Source organism: Falco punctatus, assembly GCF_963210335.1.
Source record: "Falco punctatus genome assembly, chromosome: 9".
Lineage (NCBI taxonomy): Eukaryota > Metazoa > Chordata > Aves > Falconiformes > Falconidae > Falco > Falco punctatus.
In genome coordinates, this window is record NC_137589.1 from 10,562,756 (window position 1) to 10,586,607 (window position 23,852).

General features: G+C 38.2%; 1 protein-coding gene across 4 annotated transcripts in view; it reads left to right on the forward strand.

The window, feature by feature from the left end:
* The window catches only part of RET (ret proto-oncogene), a 200,944-nt gene that overhangs the window by 25,614 nt on the left and 151,478 nt on the right, over nucleotides 1–23,852 (forward strand). For 3 of the 4 annotated variants that reach the window (XM_080400872.1, XM_080400873.1, XM_080400875.1), the window contains exon 1: nucleotides 1–23,852. This exon is cut by the window's left edge and continues 25,614 nt beyond it; it is cut by the window's right edge and continues 13,070 nt beyond it. The gene's annotated coding sequence lies outside the window, so the exon portion shown is untranslated. The other variant, XM_080400874.1, reaches the window with a different exon arrangement.

Genomic DNA, 23,852 nt, shown 5'->3' on the forward strand with positions numbered 1-23,852 from the left:
GTAGATGTGGGACATGTGGCTTTGTGAAACAGTCCAAGTTCCGAACGCCTTGCAGTGACGATCAGCAGATATGCTTCGTGGGAAGGTTTTGCTTCCTTTTCATTATGAAAGACTAGCATGAAGACAGCTATGAATATCTGTGCAAGAAAGCAGCATGTGTTCTTTGTTTTAGGCATGCGTTTGTGGGGGATGAACAGCTCAGAGGAAGAAAGGAGGATCTCCTGAGTTAGTGAAAAGGTAACAAATGTACAGGCAAGTTCAAAAAATCATAATTAGTTCAAAGTAAGGTTACGAAGGGCATAATTAGTAGTTAGATTAATTGTGTCCAGGTAACATAGATAAAGTGTTGTGGCAAGTGGGCTCTGCAGGGAGATGGGAAAAAGAATAACCCAAGCTGAACCTTTCCTCTTGCTTTTCATTTTGCCCTGTGTGATGTGATTCTCTGAAACATCTGTTTGAAAAGGTACCATATATGAAATGGAGTTTCAAAGTAATGCACAGATCTTTAAAAGCAATGCCTGAGTTATTTCATGCCTAAATTAATTTGTATCAGCAATCCCCATCTGAACAGCAAAATCCAGGTTTTTGTAGGAATTTCATGTAAGGTAATTTTCGATTGGACTTGTTCATGTTTCACATGTCCCAGCTGTTTCGACTGCGGGAGACAGGGATACTAAAAACTTCCAAAGACTGGCCAATTTACCTTTTTCCTTGCAGTGTGCTACAGTGGTCACAGGTCAGAGGAGGAAGTGCTGGATTCAGGAAAAAACATCAGTGTCCCTGATATTGCTGCGTTGCATACTGGTAAAGCACAGGCAACGTGCATAGGTCAGACCTGACTAACAGGGTCACTGGTTGCTGGGATAGAGCTCTCACAAAATCCATGTTTAGTTTTTGTGGAATTGCAGTTATATTTCTGACAAAGACTAAATTTATTTATAGATAATGTATTTAAGGTAATGAAAATGTGTCAGTATTGGAGGCAAAACAAATGACTGTATAAATACATTGAATTGTATGTTTTGTTAGTTGTTTAAGTTAGATTTATTAACATTTAAAGTTTGGAAGAAGAATGTTTTGAGGCAGAACGTATATTCTTCTGTGTGTTTTAAAATTTGGATTACAGAGTCAAAAAAGAGCAAGGATAGACAGTAACCTCCTTCATAAACCTAGCAGACTGACACACCAGGAACCAAACCCACTGCTTCCTGTCTAAACTTTGATGCTCACTTTGGGAAGCTGTATAACTAGATGCTATAAGCAAATCAAAGTGTTTGCTGGCACGATTATGAATTTCCAATGTTATCTAACATACAGCACAGATCAAATGTTTGTCTCTAATATTTGCATGCTATTAATGTCATTTAGAACAGTGTCTGAATTAGACTTGCCTTGGGAAATCAAGGATGATGCGCCTTTTTCCGGGCATGTAGCACTGCCATGGATGGAATTCAGTGGTACAATAGCCAGTTAGTGTGTATGGCCTCTGTAGACTTGGCACACAAAGTTACTCTGTTGTACAGTTTGCTGTATGACGCTTGTGTAAGTATTGCTGCATGCTCTACAGATTGGCGCACACTCCGTTTTCCCAGCAGCTCTCTGTTTCTGTGGTCCTCTACTATTAGCATGTCCTGGAAAGGACTCTCCTCTGAGTAAGCTGCCAGCTGGCCAGTAGCTGATACATAGGCATTAGCTGCCACTGGGGAAAATCAGGGTGAATTTAGTCATTTAGAATACTTTGGCACAATGAAGTGCTGATCCCCTGGTGAATGGCAGTGTGTTCAGATACAGTAGCGTTATTCTACCAGTTAAGTGTCAGAGCCAAGTGTTCCAATGCAGACTGAAAGGAAAGTCAAGCCTCTGAAAATAAATTGTATTGAGAAGAGCTGGTGAAATGTTGCTAGTAAGTGTATAAATGAGGTAAGCATGCCAAATACTGTGTTAAATGTTACAGCCCTGGTAGGGCACAAGACTTTTTGCACATATTCTTCTCTGGTTCCCAAATTTGGTTAAAAACGAGCTTGATAAACTAGAAAAAGCATGTCTCACTTTTAGTTCTTTCCTCATGAGTGTGTTCTCAATGCTATTAAGTATCAGGTTCCCAAAATGAATGTTAATGTAATGACATCCCAACACTGTAACAGAAATTTCATAATGCCACAGAGGTTAGTCATCTTATGCTGTGATTTATATGAATTAATAATTTTCTTACTTTGAAGAATATATATATTGCAGAATCAGTGCCCTTAGCCATGTTTGTTGATAGTGTTGCTTTTAACGCTCATGTTACAGTTCAGATGCACTGTCGTCTTTGGGGAAAGAAATAAATATTATATTAAAAAATTATTTCTGTTTTCAAAGTGTAGGTAAATGACAGACCCTAGAGGAAGACATTTTGTAACTTCCCAGATTACTTTGTGTGTTAAATCCAGATGCTATAATGTATGAGCTATGTGCTCTCTATATGCAACTGGTCCTTCTGCATAATTGCAGTTAAAAGAAGTTCACAAAAGAATTTCAGGTTGTCCAAAAAAGTGATCTGTAATTCAGCAGATCAGATTAGTTTCAGACACATGACTACATTAAATAACTCTTATTTATCACTAGGCTAATCGGGAGTCCATAAAAGCATAGCCTAGTGGAAATAGTATTGTGAAGTTTCATCTGAAGTTATCAGGCCAGATAGTAAGGGAGAGAACTGTCAAGCTGTACTAAATATTCTGAAGAAGTTTCCTCCCTCTTCTTTATGTGATGGGAATATGAATGCTAAGTTGTGATCTGAATGATTTGCAGGTAAGAAACTCCTAAGAATATTCAAACTTCAGGAGATTATTTTTTTAAAAAACCTGGTTTGTTCCGCTTCATTTAAAGTTAGACTATACTGAGATCATGTGAATAAAAGAAACATTTCTCGATTTATTTTCATTGAGTGGGCAAGAAAGATAAAACCTACATATAGTTAAGACTGTACCTGGCCTCATATCATCTATTCACCTCTGATCCGATGCTGCAAAGATTTATGCATGGGTCATATGCAAAGGGAATCCAAACGGTGCTGGCAGCATACCCAGGCCTGCAGGCCGCTGCTGGAGAAGTCCTGGTAAGGGATGATGGAGATTAGGCATCAACTTCTCACAGATCACATGCAGAGAAATGGCTCTCCCTGCACATGTTGCAAGGTTAGTTGTACCCAAAATATCTGTTTTTTTTTGTAAAGGGACAACAAAATTATGTGCAAATGATGGTGATGTTTTCTTTTCTTTTGTACCAAAATACTAGTATGTCTTTTCACTTGGAAAACACATTTAACGCTTGATGTTCCAGGTGAAATCTGAAGGCAATTTTCTAATGGATGCATGAATACCTGAGGAAAAAGCTATGCAGATAAGAATAGGGGAAGTCTCGGGTTTTTGTTGTAAGTCATGTTTCTTGGCTACTCAGATAGCCTTAACATTATTACTCTGTGCTTTATGCACAGGGATTCTTCTGTATGGGGAAAAAACAGAAAGCAGAATGATCTGAAGGATCATCCTCATCCGTCTTTGTCCCCTTTATGCTTGCACAACAAAAGCTTAAGAGTACATTAAGAATAAATGGCAGTAATGTACTGATGGGAATACTTTCATTCAAAGCAGACAATACAGCCTGGATGAAGCCCAACACTTAAAGGTATGAAGCCTGTTGATTAATTCTTAGGTTCTCTTTCTCATATGTAACATTGTATGCACTTTAAAGTCTAGGAAGGTAGCTTGAAAATGATGGTAGCTCTTATGCAGTAAAGATTTATCAAAAGGTGTGTATTTACCGGTAGGGAAGTGACAAGCACCAGGATGTGCTGAGGTATGAAATATCTTTCTGGCATTTGAGGACAGCTGCTAAGAAACTGCATCAGGGTGAAAGGCCGTCTGTGAAGTTCTGGGAATATGGGAACAAAACTGGGCCGAAAAATCAGCTTTATCTTTTTTGCTTTGCTGGGGAACTTCTTCCAGAGTCTGTGAGCTGTTTTGTTGTTGTTGTTGTTGTTTGGTTTGTGGGGCTTTTTTGTTTTTTCTTTCTTTTCCTCTTAAAAGTGCCATCCGGTTTTCAGTGTTTCTTTATCCAAAGAGATGATATTTTGGAATAGGGAGTGTCCTTTTGTCTTTTATTTCCATGTGATGTTGGTTTCCTATTTAGATGAGCAATTTGTTAATAAGTTTCTAACAGCTTGCGTTCATCTGTAGAAATGCTGTTGGCCACCAGTATCCTTTGCTTTTTACCGTTGCCGTTTCCAATGCTGACAATTTGTTGTCTTTCCAAAATAAATGAAGGGTTTTTTTTTGAAGAAAATGAAATGATTGAACCTACCATCATTTGATAATTGATGGCTGTATTTTTCCATACTCCATGTAGTTATTCCCATACTAGCTATAGTATTCATTACCCTTTTGGATCCTAAGCTACTATTCATAGCAAAGGAAAGAATCCACACAAGAAAGCACATGGACTTGATTAATATCCTTAATTACACTGCACTGAACCAAAGGGTAATATTTCTTACTGGATCCCGTTAATAATCAGTTATGTCTCAAAGCACTCGGATCAATAACCTATTACTTTTTTTTTTTTTTTCCTTGGGCAGTGTGCTTATTGTATTAGTATGAAAGTATTAGGATACAGAAGACTGTAAATGTTAACTAAAATCCTTCAGAAATTTGCTATTGATTTACTGAAAGTTTGTCAAATTGGAGAGGTTCAAACAGCTCAGTGGTTGGCATTTTTTAATAGAATATTTCTTAAAGGACATGAGCCAGCTGTGCTGAGTTGAAGGGGCATTAAGCAGGGAAATATTTTATATGGTTGTGACTTCAGATCTTGCCTGTTTGGCTGGTAGGACACAAGCTAATTCCCACTTTGTGCTAGAGCAGCTCTCTGCTTAAGCAACTGAGGCCACTCAAGAGCGCGCTTATATATTACTTTAGGTACAGCCCTGTGTCAACAGCGCTCTGGGCTGGGGCTGTGGGATCTTAGCCTATATGTTGTACCCACGTACAGACATGATTTAAACTGGTTGTCCTTTGGCTTCAACTGTAAATTCCAGGTTAAATGTGGGGTAGTCAGCAGTCTTCTCAGTATGCTTTGTGATGGTTAGTACTGCCGATGGCTCACTGCTCTGGGGCTCCCCTTGTTGCTTTTCATTCTCTGAGTTTTGTCATTAGAACCTCAACACCCATTGTGAAGCGAATTATCAATATCACGTGTCCTTAGTTTCTTTGGCAGCCTCACGAAACCAAGGTGATAGTGATAGAGGACTGAGCTTCTAAAGGTATACGCACAAGTTTGACACTGTCCCAATGTGGGATTAATTCACTACATCCTCAGTCCTTACCTGTAGCTGTGACCTAGCTGCAGCCATAGTACTGACAGCTGACAGGCTGCTCTTTGCTCCCTGCAACATTATATCATAAAGACAAAACCCTGTGTTGCTGTTAGTTTTGTGGAGAGTGGGGGGAAAAGAAATCCCTGAAGTGAAAGTCATAGGATGCGGATAACAGATTTTAATTGCTGCTTTCTCAGACTGTCTGTAGTCTGGTTAAAACAGATTTTCCTGCTGATTCGTGTGAAAGAAGGCAATGTTTTAAATATTGATGGGTATGTGAAGACTTTCTAAAGTGCCCAGATGGACCTCTCCAACTGTGTTTCTCTGATGTTTGTTGTATTTTTTTCTGATTGGCAGCTACGGGGCTCTAGCCCAGGGATACCATCCTTCCTGACCATTTCTGCTCCCCAGGCAGTGTGGCTGTCTAATGTTTTTCCTACTGGCACCTGAGTATTTCAGGTATGTTGCTAGCATAAGCCCAGAATGTATAGATTCTTTTTATCTTTCTTTCTTTCTCTTTTCTTTTCTTTATTTTTTTTTATTTTTTTTTTTAAATTCAGTCTTCTATTTGATGAAATATTTCATTTGAGTCAGGACAAAAACACTTTATTTTTAAACCATGCAGATGCCCAGCAACTGGGTTTTTCGAAGTAACTGAAGCAAAAGGAATCATCAAAATGTTTGAAGTATGTTATTTCAATTTTACAGATTTTTATTTTTGTAAAAAGGTTTTTCAGCTGAAAAGACAGACTTTTTTTTTAATTTGGATTCACAACCATGTTTGCCAGCCCAGGACAGTTTTGTGTGAACATGTTATCCCCGCTTCCACCCCTCAAACTGCCCAGCTCCCTAACCATGTGATTTCAGCAAGACAGCCATCTCAAGCTCCTTGATATAAAGACATTTTAAGTAAGTTCAAAGGGTTAACACACAGGACCAGAGGAAGGCTATTTCTATAGCAGAGACTTCAGTGGGAATGATTTACTGTGAACAGAAGAGCATATCTCAAAAGTAATCTTTTTATCTGCCTCTGCCTGCAGAAAAATTTATGGTGACCTAAGAATATCTATAATGACACAATCTACATGGCACTTTTTGGATGATGAGAAATAGCAGTCTCAAAATGACTAAAGGGATTAGGAGTTTTAGCCTTGTTTTGAAAAATAATGTACTCATAGAATTGCTGACTGTTTTTTCTGGTTTAGTTGTATCACCAAGGCATTTATTACATGTACGTCAGAACCTGAAATAATAATGCAAATACAAGGCTTATCAATCAGCTGGTTAAGTTTTAGTGCTCTTTTTGTTTAGTCAGTTTTGGTCTCTGAAATGATTTTGACAACTTTATGTACTGTTGCTTAAGACAGCTTGTTAGACAGATAAATGTTTGCTTATATGAATCATATCAGTCTGATATAACTGGCAAAACTAAGTGCAAAGAAGACAGAACTGTAATTTCAGAATTATTTTTTGAAATTCATTCTGGTGGTACAATCAGGCTTAATTCCTATTGACATTTTTCTCAGACTTCAGGTCCTAAATGCCCAGGTTTTCCGAGTTAGTGGCACTTGAACTTCTAGGATGCTTATATGCTCAGTATTATTTCTCTCCTTTGCTCTGAATTCAGCTCAGGTATTTTAAATGTGAAAACGTAAATCCTGATCCTGCACAGAGTTAGCACAGTTAGGATTGCATGAAATGTAAATTTTTTGGAAGAACTGCCATGTTTCTTCAGATACTGTTGGAGAGGTTTCTAAGGTGTCAGTAGAGATATTTTTGATCAAAATAAGGGAGGGAACTTTGGAGTTGTTTGATGGCCTGGTATTAGGACACTCACATGGCGATGGTAGTCCTTGCTTCAGTTGGGTGCTCTTCCTCAAGGCCAGCAGCACAGCACAGCTTTCGTACCACTGTGGGAGGAGTATTTGCATCGCAAAGCACTTGATTTAATGACTGTCTCTGTATTTGTTTTTGGGTTTTTTTTTTATTTGTTTTTGTTTAGGGAAGGGAGGAGAAGAAAAATGTGATTGGCAAGAAGGCTCTGCTTTTACAGTAGAGCTTTATTATTTTTAAACTCTTTTTTAATCCATAAATACAAGAATTTTGCCTTCTATTCTCTTCCTAGTATAAAGGAATAAATTGGTGTTCCCAGTGAAATGCCTTCTGCACTTTAAGGGGAAGGAGCTATAACGTTAACCTGTGTGCATCTACCCCCCACGCAGTAGTCATATTCTTTTACTTCCAAGGTTTAATATAAACAGCCATAATGTCTTTATGCTTCTGTATTCTAACATTATGTTTTCATTGATGCGACTTCACTACTGCTGTTCAACAATTTTGTGTGTGTCCTCAGGTGATACATCCTTCAGAAAGGCAATTGCAAAGATCAGTTATTATATCCTATGTGACCTTTTAGTTTATCATTTAAAATGACCTGCCGTGGACTCTGCCTGAGGTGTGCGGTTGCTTTGTGGCATAGTGATTTCAAATGTCAGTATCTGTTTTCATTCTGTATGTATTTTGCATGTAGTTTGTTAGCTTAGAATAAAATATAATGTTGACAATTCTTTTGATAGACAGGGATGGCAACAATCTTGTTGGCCGGCTACACATAAAAAAAATAAAATCTGTTCTTTCTAATGGGGAAGTGGTGGCTTTTTTTTCCCTGTTTTTCTTTTGTTTTTTCCCAGCAGACTGCTTATATCATTATTCTTCATCCATTTTCTGTGTTCTTGTCAGAGGTAATTATTTTTCTACAGATCACTGTATTGCTAACATGTAAATTCATCCATCTGGAGAACACTTAAACCTTTAAACCAGGGAAGAATGCACTCAAACACACAAGGTAGAGAGTGTAAGTCTATGGTGCTCTCTTTTCCCTTCAGTTTTTGCTGTATGTTCCTTGGATTAAATTGCATTTTTGCTGTATGAATATATGTATCTTGTTCATAGTTCTGATTTGTTGGTTGTTTATTTTTTTTATTTTTTTTTTTTCACTTGAATAACTAAACCTATCATTGATTCATTCTTTTCAATGTGGAGGTTTTAAAATGTAGTGGGAGGTTTTAAAATGTTGCACAAGAATATCTTTGTACCATTTCACTGGTACCTGATCCTGTTCAGTGAATCAAACCAACACTGAATGATTGTTATTTTTGGTTTATTGGACATTTAATTACTGAGTTTTAAAAACAAAACAAAAACCCCTCCCCAAATAAATAAAAAACTGAACAAAACCCCCACCATCAGTTGGCAGTAATCCCTTTAGAACTGTACCTGCTCTTGGAATCCCAGGAAGTTTTTATTCCTGAAGCTATGGTCTTAGAAACCTTTAGTCTTGACTTCTGAAACCTTTTTATTCTGACTTTCCTGTGGCTTTTTTTTTTTTTTTTTAGGGGAAGTGGGCTGGTGGGGTGTAAATTCTTATAACTTATAAAAAAATAGTATGCCTGCCTTATAAAACAAAATTTTTATTTGCTATAAAACTTTAAAATGTGGAAATATTTACACAAATTATTTTGGCTTTGCCTGACTGGTAATTGGCTAAACCCCTTTGATAATCACTGATGAGACTCGCATGTCTTCCTGTAGAGGAAGTGCTGCAAACTTTACCATTTTAATTTCTTTGCAGAACCCTCCTCAGAGTAGGTGAAAAGGCAGTGTAACGCTCCAGGGAAGGTCGTTAAATTTTTCAATTTAAATTGATTACAAGGAAATGATATGCCAGAGGAAAAAACAATAGATGAAAAGAAGTGTCCTAGATGGCAAGAGAAGATGAATGCTGTATGTTTTCCCCACCTCAGACTGTCCATGACAAAGTATGCTTGTCTAATATCTCAAGATGAGAGGCTAATACAAGGCTGTAAATCACAGCTGAACAGCTTTTCAAATAATAAAGCAGTCTGCCTTCTCCCTAATAGACCCCAAGTTGGGACCCTGAGATGCTGAAAACAAGGCTAGTGTTCACCTCTGGGGGGGTGACAATGACTTTTGCATATTTTGCATCCACAGACTGTCTGGGGAGACACAGCTGAGAGCTCAGCATATTACAAATACAGCAGATTTGTAGCCTGCATGTTTGTTATTTCTATGTAAAGATTAACAAGAAAACTATGGAAGATGGGATGTTTGTGTATAGTTTAACTAACATCTGCTACTTAAACTCATACAACCCCATACAACTCTAGAACTCAGATTTTGGGAATATTGTTCCTTGCATGATTAGATTTCCATGTTTCCACAGAGAGTTTTAAAGTTGGAGCTGGTGCTTATGCATCAGGCATCATCAGTAGATCACTTTTTATCTTTTTCTTTCGATGTTTCCTTTGCCCAGCCTTATTGACTCCGTGACACAGGAAACCCGTTTTTCCATGTTGACAGGCTTGTATGACATACAATGTTCAACTTGTTCATCAGTGCCTGGATGAAGGGGCAGAGTGTGCCCTCAGCAAGTTTATGCCAGGACTGAGCTGCTGGGGGGCAGCTCTGCGGAGAGGGACCTGGCAGTGCTGCTGGGCAGCCAGTTGCCCCCGAGCCAGCAGTGTGCCCTGGTGGCCGAGGAGGCCAATGGTGCCCTGGGGGCATTAGGGGCAGCAGGGCCAGCAGGCCCAGGGAGGTGATCCTCACCCTCTGCTCTGCCCCGGTGAGGCCACAGCTGGAGCGCTGGCTCCGGTGCTGGGCTCCCCAGTTCAGGAGAGACTGGGAACTGCTGGGGAGGGTCCAGCGGAGGCTGCGAAGATGCTGAGGGGGCTGGAGCATCTCCCTGGGGAGGAAAGGCTGAGGGAGCTGGGCCTGTTTAGCCTGGAGAGGAGAAGGCTGAGGGGGGATCTTCTCGATGCCGACAAATACCTGAAGGGCCAGTGTCAGGAGGACGGGCCGGGCTCTTTTCAGCGGTGCCCAGCGACGGGACGAGGGTGACGGGCACAGGCTGCACCACAGGCGGTTCCTTCTGAATATGGGGAAGAACTTCTTTCCCCTGAGGGTGACGGAGCCCTGGAACAGGCTGCCCAGAGAGGCTGTGGGGTCTCCTTCTCTGGAGACACTCAAACCTGCCTGGACACCACCCTGTGCAGCCTGCTCCAGGTGAGCCTGCTTTGGCAGGGGGGGTGGGCTAGGTGATCTCCAGAGGTCCCTTCCAGCCCTGACCATGGTGTGATCTGTGGTAAGAGCACATAGAAGCTTTAACAAGATTTTTACTTAAGACTTACTTTTTGTATCATAGTTAAAATTTGAAAGAATCCAGACTGGGAACAGCAGAACAAAAAGGTATAAGAGAAATCTGTTCATAATCTATGAGCATTTTGAGCTGCGTAACTATGAAGGAGATTAAGCTGTCCCAAACTCTCTGAAAAAATTCCTTCAGCAGCGGGAGAAAATTAATAGCCTTATTTTAAGCAAAATAAAATATCTTGTATGATGACAGTGAGTGACTTCTGATCATATATTTTATGTGCAAATTATTTGCTTTAGAATAACTTTAATTTAATGTGAAGCTGGTTTTCATTCTGGCACGGACATCAGTTTTGGGCCCCTCACTACAAGAAAGACATTGAGGTGCTGGGCTGTGTCCAAAAGGCAGCGGGGTTGGGGAAGGGACTGGGGCACCCGTGGGATGGGGGGCGGCTGGGGGGGCTCAGCCTGGAGAGGAGGGGGCTCGGGGGGGCCCTTCTCGCTCCCTGCAGCTGCCTGACAGGGGCTGTAGGCAGGGGGGGTCGGGCTCTGCTCCCAGGGAACAAGGGACAGGACAGGAGGGAACGGCCTCAGGTGGCACCAGGGGAGGGTTAGATTGGGTGTGAGGGGACATGGCTTCACCAAAAGGGTGGTCAGGCACTGGAACGGGCTGCCCGGGGAGGTGGTGGAGTCACCATCCCTGGAGGTGTTTAAAAGCCGTGTAGATGTGGCACTTTGGGACATGGTTTAGTGGTGGGCTTGGCAGTGCTGGGTTAATGGTTGGACTTGATCTTAAAGGTCTTTTTCAACCTAAATGATTTTATTATTCTTTGCATGACTAACACACAAGTAGTTTCCATGATGAAAAAGAGCAGAATTTTTCTAAATATCAGACAAGCATTTTATATTTTTTCACTAGTGGAATTTAGCCAGCTTAGCTGGAAGCAGTGGAAGCAAAACTGAAAGTACCGATGTAGTTGCTAAGAAGTTAATATTCCAGAAAATATGACTGCATTTTTTTTAAAAAAAAGCCGTAGTTTTTCCCCCAAGTCATAGAATACAGGAGTAAACATAGGCATTAAAAAAAAAAATATTCCTCTTTTCTTGTGAATATGCATATAAACATCTAGATAAATGGAAGTATCTTTGCTTTCTTTCAATTATAATGTAAAACTGAGAAACAAAATACTTCCTTTTGATACAGTTTTCTTTGTATGCCTTTTATTGTATTGGAACTTTGAGTTTGCAAAGGCCAGGATTAATGTTTCTTTCAAACACATTAAAAAAAATGCTGGAATATGTCAAATTTGCTCTAATTTTGTGTTTCTGAAGTTAAGAATTTGATCTTGAGTTCAATGAAAAACATTATCATTCTCCAGAAATCAGTAAAAAATACTAGATGTTCACAGCTAAACAATAGTTACAAGTAAACAACTTACAGAAATCTGAAAGTTTATTACATCCTCACTGTAAACTTGAAAATATGAAATGTCTTGTATTAATGCAAACAAAGCCCTAAAATGGGCCCGAAATAACTTGTCTCCGTGACTACCGAACTTAACAGCAGTTGTCAGTTAAGATACAAAACCTCTGAAATCTATCACTTGATGAACCAAATAATAATGTTTGACTTTTCTTATACTAGTTATTATCTTAGCAACTAACTGTATATGATTAATATAAATTGGAATAATTTGCTGGGCTACGCAGTGGGAGAAGGGAAGAATGAACTTGATTCTCTTCTGAGCCCTGCTACTATTTAACTGCTCTGCTTTCAGTATGGTTATTGCATCTAAAATATATAGAAACATTTCCATCAGGTTTTGTGATCTGATGTGGAAAATTATGGTACTGAGAATTATTGTTACTGGAAGGTACTAAGATCTTACAACACTAGATGATCCTTTGTATACATCCCCAAGTCTCCTTACACCATCTTCCCTCCTCTTGAAACCTTTTTTTTCCTACATATATCTCTCAATTAAAACAAAACAAACCCCACATGTTATAATTGGGATAATGTAATTAAAAAGGAAGGCATGATCCTAGCAGAGGAGGAGGGAGGTGAGAACTTAAGGGACTAGAGCTCTGAAGTCCTATTTCCTTTGCACAGATTCTGGAAAATAAGGAAAAGGAAATTTTTGCATATTTTCTTATCTTTCTCTTGATTATCTTCTGTTAGAGAAAAAAAATAATTTGGTCATTATGTAGCTTTTCCAGTGCCTGAAAAACTATTTTTGATCCGTTTTCCATCCTTAGAAGTGGTGCCAGACTTTGGTCCCTCTTTCACGACAAGAACATGAAACCTAACTGTACAAATGCAAAAGTTTTTTCAATGTAAATCTGGAATAATCTCACATAAAGTCAAAGTGAACATAAAGTAAAACTTCACACTCAAGCTAATTCCAATGAATCAGTAAGCTAAAATTTTTATTTCCCAGAAAAAGTAACTCTTGAGAATCTCAGGTTATATAACTGTCTTATGAAACTGAAAATGCCTATTGATTGTCTTGATAGCCAGTGAGCCTTAACTGTTTAAGAGGAAGAGAAAACTTGTTTCATGTACAGGTCATACAGGCAGCAAAGGGAAAATTCTATCTTTATGATTTTAAAATGTCTTTGTCTTATCCTTGTCCTATAAGACAGAATCCTTTTCTTATAAGAAGTACACTAGAAGGTTAAGAAAAAATGCCATTGATTTACAGCAAGTTAATCCTCCTATAAGGGAAGATATGTTTTTAATGTACAACAGCTTCAAAATATTCTCTTGATTGTTACTCCTTTAGATGGTTTGTCTTGTTTTAAAATGATTTTCTGGTAGAGAAGCCCTGTCTATCTCAGATGTGGGTTGTTCTGAAAGCCTCCTCTTCTTATAACTGATACACTTTGCAGGGTTCAGACTGTGTTTCTGAAAGTCCAGTGCTCTACATGGGCCAAAACAGTCTCAAGGCTTGATCAATATTGACAGGTTAATCCGAGCTAAAATAGCACAGACCTCAAACTCGCACCTCTGAACCACATTTGGTTTTATATGTGGAGTGAGTGAATCTTATTTCATATGAGCAAACCCATTCCCAAAGTTTAAAAGTTTTTACTTAATAAAAGCAATTGAATTATCAGACACACCCCCAAAAACCCCCCAAAACCCCAAAAACCCCACACAACAAACCAACCCCCAAAAAGAGTAAACCCTTTCAAACCACAGGGAAGTAATTTAGAGTGGATCTTTCTGTGAGTCATCAGCAGAGGTAATCTGTGTAAAAATTATGAACGAAAAATATCTCCTTTCAGATAATTCCCCATCTAAAACTCGCTTAAATTCATTTTTTTTTCAGTGGCTAGCAGATGAAGTCACTATTTTAGAGACACTGAGAATGCAATACTTCTAAAACATATTTGGGGTAGGAAAAAGCAGGATGAGCTAGGTTTACCAGAAGGAGCTCCACTGAACACATGTGTAAAACAAATACTGTTAGGACAAAAATTACTTTGTATTCTAATCACGATCATATTTCCTGTTGTCAGTTGTACAAAAACAGTGCATCAAACATCCAAATGAGTTGAGATGTGTTTTGCTGATTACTGCAGCAGATGGTACATCTCAATTAGGGAAAAATATTTTCTGTTGGCTTATTATACTTTTAAATTAAATTCAGTTTGAGTGGAAGATCAAACATAACAAAACAAAGGATTTTTTCTGGTTCTTTTATCATCAGGCTGGGTATTGCACAAAATAGTAAAGTAGTGCATTAAGTAGTAACCATGAATGGCAAATAAATCTACTTATTCTGTTTAATTTTTTCCCGCCATAATATCAGTATGATGATGTAACCAAGTATGTTCAGAGCTGCAACCTAGTAGCTGAAATTAATTCAGTTTCATTTGCACAGAAGTTCCCTGGGATGTGAAGAGATGGTGGAAAGCACATCAATTGTGCAAGGAGAAGCAGCAGGTTGTTGAGAAGGTGACAGTATCTACTGCTGCTTTACGTGAAGGGCAATTGGTTGTAAACAGGATTTATCTGACTGTGAGCATTACAAGATGTGATTTGTTTTGCCTCTAATTTTGACAAAAATACCTTATTAGTATAGTAAAACTTCTTAGCTCAGTTACCAGATGTTGGGCATACTATCACGAAAAGAACACTAATCAAATATACAGATATTAACTTCTTGTACGTGCTTGTTTTACAAAAGAAATAGTACCAGAACCACAAAACTGAGTGGAGGAGGTATGTTGCTTCTGTTTCATCTGTTCTAAAGCTGCTATCGTGTGGAATACAGTTTTCTGTAAATTGTATTAAAATCTTTAGATGTAATAACATAGAGTGAAGTTGTATTTCATTGCAAATTACAGGCTGGCTGAGAAAACAAAATACTAGGAGTCTACTCGGCTAAGCCCTCTGAGCCAAGTAACTTGAAGATATGATATTAACTGCTACAGTTACCACTGGTTGTACATCAATAGCCTGGGTAGCCTTAGAATTATAAGAAAAGGGATTAAATCATTGATTTCGCAGTTCCTATTGAAGAAGTAGAAACATAAAAATGTTTGTGTTACCAAGGATGCGATGTTTACTTGGAGAGACGTACTTCTGTGATGTTCCTTTCATTTGGAATATAACCTTAAGCAGAAAGATAGTAGCAATAGTGCTTGTATTTTGCTGCTTGGAGGGCTATTCTGAAAAAAAACCCAAAAGACTTTGAGGGATTCTAAAGGAAATGGGTCACACTTATTCCTGCTGCAACCTCTTTGTCAATAGATAATGAATTACATCAAAAATGAGTTTTGTCTTACATTGAAGATGAAGTTGACCTTTCAGATAACCGCAAATGGGCAAAAGTGGTTTTCTTAGTAATTTTCTACCTGAATGCTAAGTGTTTAGTACAATACTTTGTTTATCATTCTAAATATTTAATTGTGAGACAGCTCTTGATGTTTTAAACTTTCTGTTGCTATTGGACCCATGTGTTTCTGCCAGGTACACTTGGAACAGGCAGTTCTGCTTTTGGCTAGACGGTTTTCACTGACATCTATTTCTCGGCTTTTTTTTCCTGTAGGCAGGGTATTTTCAACTGTCAGGAATATTGCAGAGTATAATTACAAACAATTATGGATCTCAACCAGGTTTTAGAACATAGCATGGCTTCCTACAGTGGCTCCAGGGAAACATGAAAAAGACAAATTGTGCTCTGTCTAAAGTTCCTGACTGTGAAACATATTAGTGTGAAGACTTTAGATATTTGCAACTTTAATAATTAAATAATAGAATACAGTTGAAATGGAGACCGTGGAATATTTCGGTTTAGTCCATTCAGCTGAAATCCCTTTCAGGCATGTTTCAGAACAGCAAACTGTGCCACTGTACTTTGTTTAGTGAAAATGCTTGAAATGTATCTGCAAGTGTTTAGCAGTTATAAGATTAAATTACTAAATTACTTATGTGCTAGAGCTGAATTTTCTCAGTCAAGTTCAAAGTATGTTGGTATACCTAAATGACTCAGTTGTTCCTTGGAGAAGGAGAACACAACTCTTCATAGTTAGTTTGCCAGCCTTTTACTAGTCTTTATCAGAAGGTTCTAGTCACCTGGGCAAGTGTTTTCCTTGTTCAGCGTTAAGGACAACAAATACTGACTACAATGAAAGTAAAGTCATTGTTTCATTATAAAAAACAATGAGAAGCTAAAACATGGTCACATTTGGTTCTGTAGAAATGGTTGAATTGACAAGGACACTTAAATTCAGGAAAAAGTGATAATGAAAGTCAATTGGTCAGGACAGCAGCCAGTGCTTTCCTCTCAACCATTTCCTTTGACAATCAAGGAGAGCACCAGTTGACTTCTTTCATCTCCTTCCCACCTACTGGCACCTCACTTTTTTTTCATGTTGTACTTCAAGAAAATGCCAAAAAATGCAAAATCTAAAATGTAAAATGTGAATGACAGTGTTAATTTTCCCAAGCTACGCCATTTTTATGCATGAAATCAGTTATCTATTATGTAAGAAGGTTCAGAAAATATCGGTGCAGCATGATGTTAACTGAAATTGCTTCATCTTCAGTTTTAATCTTAGCAAGAGCAACTTTGCTCTCACTTATTTTACTTAAAACTTTCTTCCTTCGTTTTGCTTGAGTGGTCCCAGTTTAAATGATGTCAGCTAAGCTAGAAAACTGGAATGTCTGTCCTTTATGATGTCCTGTATTTTGGCCTTGATTAGTGGTGTTGCTTACCCTGTCAATTATTAGTAGATACTGCTGCTGCTCTGCTCTTTGATCCTTTCAGCCCTTCATTCTGCCATGCCTGGTGAATAATGATGATGGGGGGACCAAGGTCTGCTTTGTTCAAGGATTGCAGACCACTTCACATGCATTACTTCTTCAGTAATACTCTCTGATATTTGTGAATGTAAAGCCTGATTCAAAAATCGTGTAATGTCAAATGAATACAAATCCAGAAAATACAATGAGGTTTGGAGCAGGCCTTTGTATTGTGTTCTCCAAAGAGAAAAATAATGGTCAGTAGCTTTTAACTGTATACAATGACACATTTAATGCTGCAAGACTGGAAGCAAAGAATGGTCTGTCCTTCCAGCTTTACTCAGCAGCCTACTGAGTTCTTTCAGTGATACATGAAGATGGATATTGGTCAATAAACTGTGTCAAAAAGAAGGAATAAACCAGAGCTCTAGGTCTTAATTGCCATCGGATTTAGGGTTAGACGTGGTTAGAATTAAGTTTCTGGCCTCTGCTCTGCTCTTCAGACATTTGTCTGGCTAATTCTTGTGAGCGTGTTTCTAATTTAAAAGGGGGGAAGTCACTGCTATACTAATAGCCAGCAACAGTGATGTCCTCAGAGGGAGAAATTTGGCCCATGTCTGTTGCGCAAGTTTCCGAACGCTTGCTGGCTGCCAGCCTGCCTTGCCTCGGAGGCTGCTGCTAGGACAGCCGGCGTCCAGCCCGGGCTTCAGCTCTCCCGCCTGTAGGGCAGGAAGTGGGGCTGTGCAGATCTGTTGAAGAAACACAGTGAACAGGACCGCAGTATCCTACCGATGGTTTTCAGGGTCTCATCACATGGCATGAACGTGTAGTCTGGTGTAGGCGAATAATCCCATCGACTAAAAGTAACAATAATGCCATCTTTTCTCCCGACATTCAGTTAAAGATTAAGCTTAAAATTTTAAATGTATTTGTATTATTGCAAGCCTTTTTCCATTATGCATTTGTGCCTTGTTATATAAGATTATATCTTTAGACTATCTTTGGGGCATTTTTACCTACTGTTAAAGCTAGTCCATTCTAATTTTGCCCAAGCCTAATTTCACAAATTGGCTTTAGCTACTGCTCTAACAATTTAGCCTTTGTAATTTCATGAGGTCTTTAAACCAGAGATTATTAAATGTAAAATGTTGATATTTCAGAGTGTGTGTACAGAGAGCACAGGAAGCACAGAAGGTAAATTGATATTTAAATGTGTGTGTTTGTATAGAGGGAGCACAAAGTACAGAAGGTAAAAGAACTGGAAACTTTTCAGATGCTTGCATATGCTTTCTGTTTCCTCTTTACTGCATAAATGCTTCCAACTACCAAGAAATTTAATGTTATTTAAATGTAAATTAAAATATGTTTTTGTCCTAGTAAAGTAGTAGAATTAGTATGGGAGAAAGAAAAGAGTGAAGAATAAAGAAAGCGTATGTTCAGGCAATGGCATTAGCAGAAAGAGACCTTAAATAAGCTGTCATTTAATCCTCTTCATTGTAAATTGGTATACAGAATTCTCTTGTGAAGGTGGGTGAGCTAAATATTTCCTAATGTCTTCTTTATCATTGTTCCAGATTTCCACTGCAAGTGCATCATTGTGTTGGCTTAATGCAAGCAATGTGCTTTTTTCTTCTTCGTTGTGGGAACTGACTGAAACTGCAGAGCCTTTTGACCCTGACAGTGCTTCAGGTAGAGTCAACTCAGTATTCATGGCGGGTAAATGAAACCATTAGCTTTCTCATTGTCATTCCTATTTATAACTCTTTTTTTAGGTAATTACAATGATGCTTGTTCTTTACTTTCATAGTTCTATATGCAATGTGAAATTGCTATTTAATACTTTACACTTATCAAGAAATACGGTAAAGATTTGGAAAAAAGTCATAGAAGGAGTCATACTGAAAAATACTGAAGGCTAAGTATCCTGTTTGCAGTATTAAAAAAAAAAAGACAAAAAAAAAAAAAGAAGACAAAGCCCACAGCCAGCCTGCAATGCACCTGGTCTGTTGAGCAAAGGTCCCCTCCCTTTCCAGCTGGTCCAAAGTTAGTCCAAATTTTTGTCTGTTGGTCTTCTGTGTGGCTGTTACTGAGCAACAATAAATGCATACAGTTTTTTGTTGGTGTTTTTTTCCCTTAATACTTCCTTTGTCTTGACTCTCACTGGATATATGAGAAGAAAACAATATAAAAGCAGGGTATCTATAATAAAAGAATATCTTTTGAATTTGTTTTTTAAACTCCAGTTTGAAGTAGAAAACTGTTAAAAATTTGAGCGCCCATAGTTTACAATCTCTAGGAATAAATAAGAAAACAGAAGAGATTAAAAATCTGAAATACTTGATAGATTTCATAAATATTTTTTTGATCTTTATTCCATTAGTATGTTTGATAGTTCCTTTGTGCACTATAGTCTATTTTTCCTTTAAAAAAGACCATGGTTTTGGCAGACATTAAGTTTTATTGCTTAAAAATATCAACATCCAGGATAGATTATTTTGTAGGTGACTGTTCCAAGGACATTACCCAAGCTGGTAAAGAAAAATCGCTTTGCAAATTAAAATTAAATATTTTTTTATTTGCTGCTTCAAAATGGTGTATCTTAATTCATGCTCTATTTTATGTGTGCCAAGACTGTGTCAGGAATTAGGCAATCAAATATTGTGATAGAATGTAACTTGAATTTGGATTTGAATGAGTATTGGGAAAGGACTTGTTTCAAAACCCCTCACCAATCTGGTCCCACTAACCTGCAAATGCAGTGGCAGATCAGTTCTGAAAGACTTTCCGTTAAGTGTGTGCTTGTGTGCTGGATTTTTATTGTCTCATGCAAAGATTTGTGTATGTACTTAATACACTACTAATAGTTGTTTTGACTGTTAATACAATGTATACTTATGCAGCATGCTATAGCTATTTATATTCTGGTTATGCTGACAACACTAGGAAAGCTCAGAATGACAAGACTGAAATATCAGCCAGTGGCTTTTGTCCCATGGTCATCCAGTGGAAAGGCTATTGTAATCTAAATTATTGCCATAAACTAGAAGGAAGTTGTGTATCTCTTAGATTTAAAGCAGAAACTGAGAAACCAGAATCCTGATAGAGCAGCTGTGGAAATATTTTTTTTGTATTATTCAGTAAACTATCAATTTTTGCTTAAGGAAGAAATAAGATTATTTGGGGAAAGAGAGCCTGTAAGCCACCTGTCTACCTCTGCCCTTGTGTGGGGATCTCAGCATTAAAAAATGTAATGCAATTTCAGGGACTGCAGAGAAAAAACTAGCACCATGGCTGATTTACAGGATCTATATGTTTAAAACTTGGCCAACTGACAGAGAGTTAAGAACATAACTGTTAATAACTATTTCAGAAGGACAAACATTAACCAATCAGAATAATTTTGCTGCTTGCAAAAGGATGACAGTTTGTAACTCGGAATAATGTATTGTCACTGACAAAGCAGAAACTTAGGCTGAACATCAAGAAAAGTTTCCTGACAGGAAGTTTTATTAGATAGTGGAAATGAATCTCAAGAGAAGAGATAGGAACCTGCTAGGTTCAGACATTTAAAAGAGACTGAGAAAAATGTCAGGAAAATGTACTCCAGGGAACAGTGTACAGCTATTGCACGATTGGATATTAACCTAATATGTCTCTTTCATTTCCACCTTTCAAAATTCCATGGTTCATTAGCCAGCACCCTCTTTCCTCTGCCCTCTGGTACTTGCAGGACAACTTTCAGGCAATTTGTAAAAACAAATTTCTTACAAAGCATGCTTAGCTTCTGTTCTGTGGCAGAACGCTATCCAGTAACCCTTCCTTATGAGGCCACTTGTCTACCCAGGGTGCTGGTGTTTCAGTTGTTCTTCTTTTATAAGGCTCTGACAAAGATGCAGTCACTTTCAGTCCCATGAACACGGGTTACAAATATTTTTTCTTTCTCAAAATAAGGGGAATTCAACCCTGCTTCAAATAATCCTAAAATGGACTGAGTTAGGGTTTTCAGAAGAAAAATGTGTGTGTTCTTTCTGCGTTCAGGCATTTTAAGACCTAAGCTGTTTAGCAGATGACTTCTTTCATGAGAATGTGAAATAAAAGAAAAAGACCTGTAACCTCTGTCGAAAAAATCTGAAAAAGGGACGCTAATTCTTAGAAAAGATGTGTTTTAAAAAACGTTTTTATGAGTCCCTTGCTCAAAGACGAGTTGCCAGCAGAATTTATAAGCTCAAAGACCGTTCAGCTTTATGGAACTCTTGTTCATTCGTTTTATAACGACAGTTAATTTGCAGCCTTGTCTGAGGTGTCAGGGCTGTCAGCTGTGAGAAGGAGGATTAGCAAGCAAGTCAGAAAGAACATTCTCCCCAGTGTGTCTTGTGTGTTGTCAGTGGCCTTTCAGCAGAGCTCCCTCCTGTACAGCTGCTGTGTGACATCATGGTGTGTGCTAGAAATCCCCGCAGACTTTTGCTGGGTAATTTGCTGGGAAATTGTTTAATCCAGCTTGGTGTCAGCTTTGCACTTTTAACTATTTTGTTGCTTTGAAGACTAGCAAACATTTGTTCAGAAATACGAAATATTTATTTAGTAGATGCAAAAAGCCTGTGACAAACAGGCTATGTAACATTTGCTGACGCTGCCCTATCAATGTACTATTTTATGTGCTCCTAAGTTACTGGTCAGTAGTTAACTATTGCTTCAATGTGCAATTTAAGGAAATCTGGAATAGAAAGAACACAGTTCTTTGCTAGGTGTTTTTCTTCTCTTCTGGAATGGGCAAGTTTGGATAATACAAGGCTTTCCACCTACAAAGAGATCAGATTAAGGGTTATTCCCCTCTAACCTCAGTCACATCTATTTAATGAAGTGCTCTGATTGCAGGTTACCTTAATAATGGGCTGAGGACTGAGGCTAACTTTCTGGCTTTTTCCCTGACCCTGTGGAGGTTGGTTGTTTGTTAGAACTAAGTATTTCTTTGTTGATCTGTATCTGAGACAGCCAACAAATGGGAGTCATAATATCGATGTAGAAAATCACAGTTTAAAAACAACAAGCTCAACAAATTCCTTCATCTCCCCTAATCATTATTGAGATTAAAGTGTCAGATAAAATCCTTTGGGTAGTTTGTTGTAGCTGAAATTGAAGACAAATATATAAGAATATCTTTTACTTTCAGGTTTTTCTCCTAACTTTTTACAGATACACAGTTAGGAGAAACAAGTCACTTACTAGAAATTAAAAATTAGGGCTTTCAAACAAAATTACCTTCTGTATGCAATGAACACGGCAACAATCTGACTAACATCTCATAGAAATCTGGATGCTCTGTGGGCTGAATTATCTATAAAGGTTCTTACCTTTTACAGTTCCCCTGCTAAAAAAAGTTAGTATAAACAATTTCAAATTTATAATTATGATCACATGCTAATTCTAATCATTATCTGCCTCCATAGTATAATGGTAAATAAAAAGTGTGTAACACATTTTCTTGGTAATATGCACTATTGAGATGTGAAAATTACTATGTTGCCCAAATGAAAAGGCAAAACTCTTCTACACCCCCCCACCCCCCCACTTGTACCACTGAAATAAATGCAGAAGTTGAATCAATCTGCCAGAAGATTTAGAAGTTGGGGAATAGTTTTTTAAGATTTCTTTCAGACTTTGATTGTAACATTGAAGTTGCAAACTGTTTTAATGGCATTGCAAACACCTTGCCTTTGTGGTGTAGCTACAAGGGAGAGAGGGAAAAGGTGTCCCTGCAGGTAGCGGTCGTGCAAAGGGGAAGGACACGAAGGCCCCTGTGGTAAATACAAGACCAAAAAGGATCAGCTTAAAACCCCAGTGACAGACTGGTCTACTGAGGAAAAAAATGCAGATGGTGACTGTATATTTCATCAAAATGCTTCATGGACTCGAGAAAGTTCTGCTCTTGAAGACTGGAGTCTTTGTTCTCCTTGCTGTCCTGAGCAACTGTCCTTGGTATGGCTTTATAAAAGGTTGCGGACTTCCAGTTCCTATAGGTGTTTCTTCAAATAGTTTGGATTTCTCTCTGGTTTGGTGGTAAATATTAATGAGAGTGGAATGCTCTCAAATTTCTGTGCTAGACTGCATGAGAAGTTAGAAATTAGTTTAGTGACTAGTGAGAGATAAACCTTTAAATTTAAACCTAAACCAAGTTATCTTTCATATCCAAGAAATTAATTAGTCTTTGACCAAAGACAGAGCTTTTACCTTGGCTATGAGCTGTATTTTAACCATGGCATCCCTCTGGAAATACAGAAGAATGACTCTTCCCTGATGTCCTCTTCCTGCATTTTTCATAATTCCTGTTTTATGAGAAAGATAAGGCAAACTAGACCTTTGGCCCCATGCTTTACAATGCACCTGAGACATTCATTAATGGTCCAGAAATTATTTGTGTGTCATGCCTTATTGGTTAAATATCACTTGCTTATTTACGGCTTTGTGCTTCTCTCTAGGGCTTTAGACATTTACATGAACAGCCAAGGGGATGCTTAGTACAAGATTATTCAGACAAATCAGCTTTATAGCAAAGTTAGAGCTTGCTAGTGGCAGTCTTTCTCTTCCCTACAACTGTTTCCTTTTTTAAATATTATTACTTCAGCCAACTGGATTGATTTTTTGTAATTATTTTAAATGACTGTTTTTTTTTCCATCCATACGTGTTAAAGGACCCACTAGTGTTGTCAATTTCTACTGGTTTTCGCCTCCATATGTGGAAGAAGATTTGTATTTTGTAAACTGAGATGGGAGCATGATGGTTTAATGATAAGTCATTTTGCAGTGGCTCTGATAGTGCTCATCTCGAGTTCTCTTCGGGAGATGAGACATTAACCACCAGTTGCCCTCTGCAACTCACTGATAAGGGACCAGGCACACACATTTAAAACTAGCTTTACACCCTAATGCAGGTGCTTGTAAGTGCTGTTCATACTCATTAATAGGTATAGTATTAATTTATAGTAGAGGACACTAAGAAGAACACTTCTATTTTGGACTGGAAGAGATTGATTTATGCATATATGCTCCATTTGGAAAAACAGATAGTCTGAT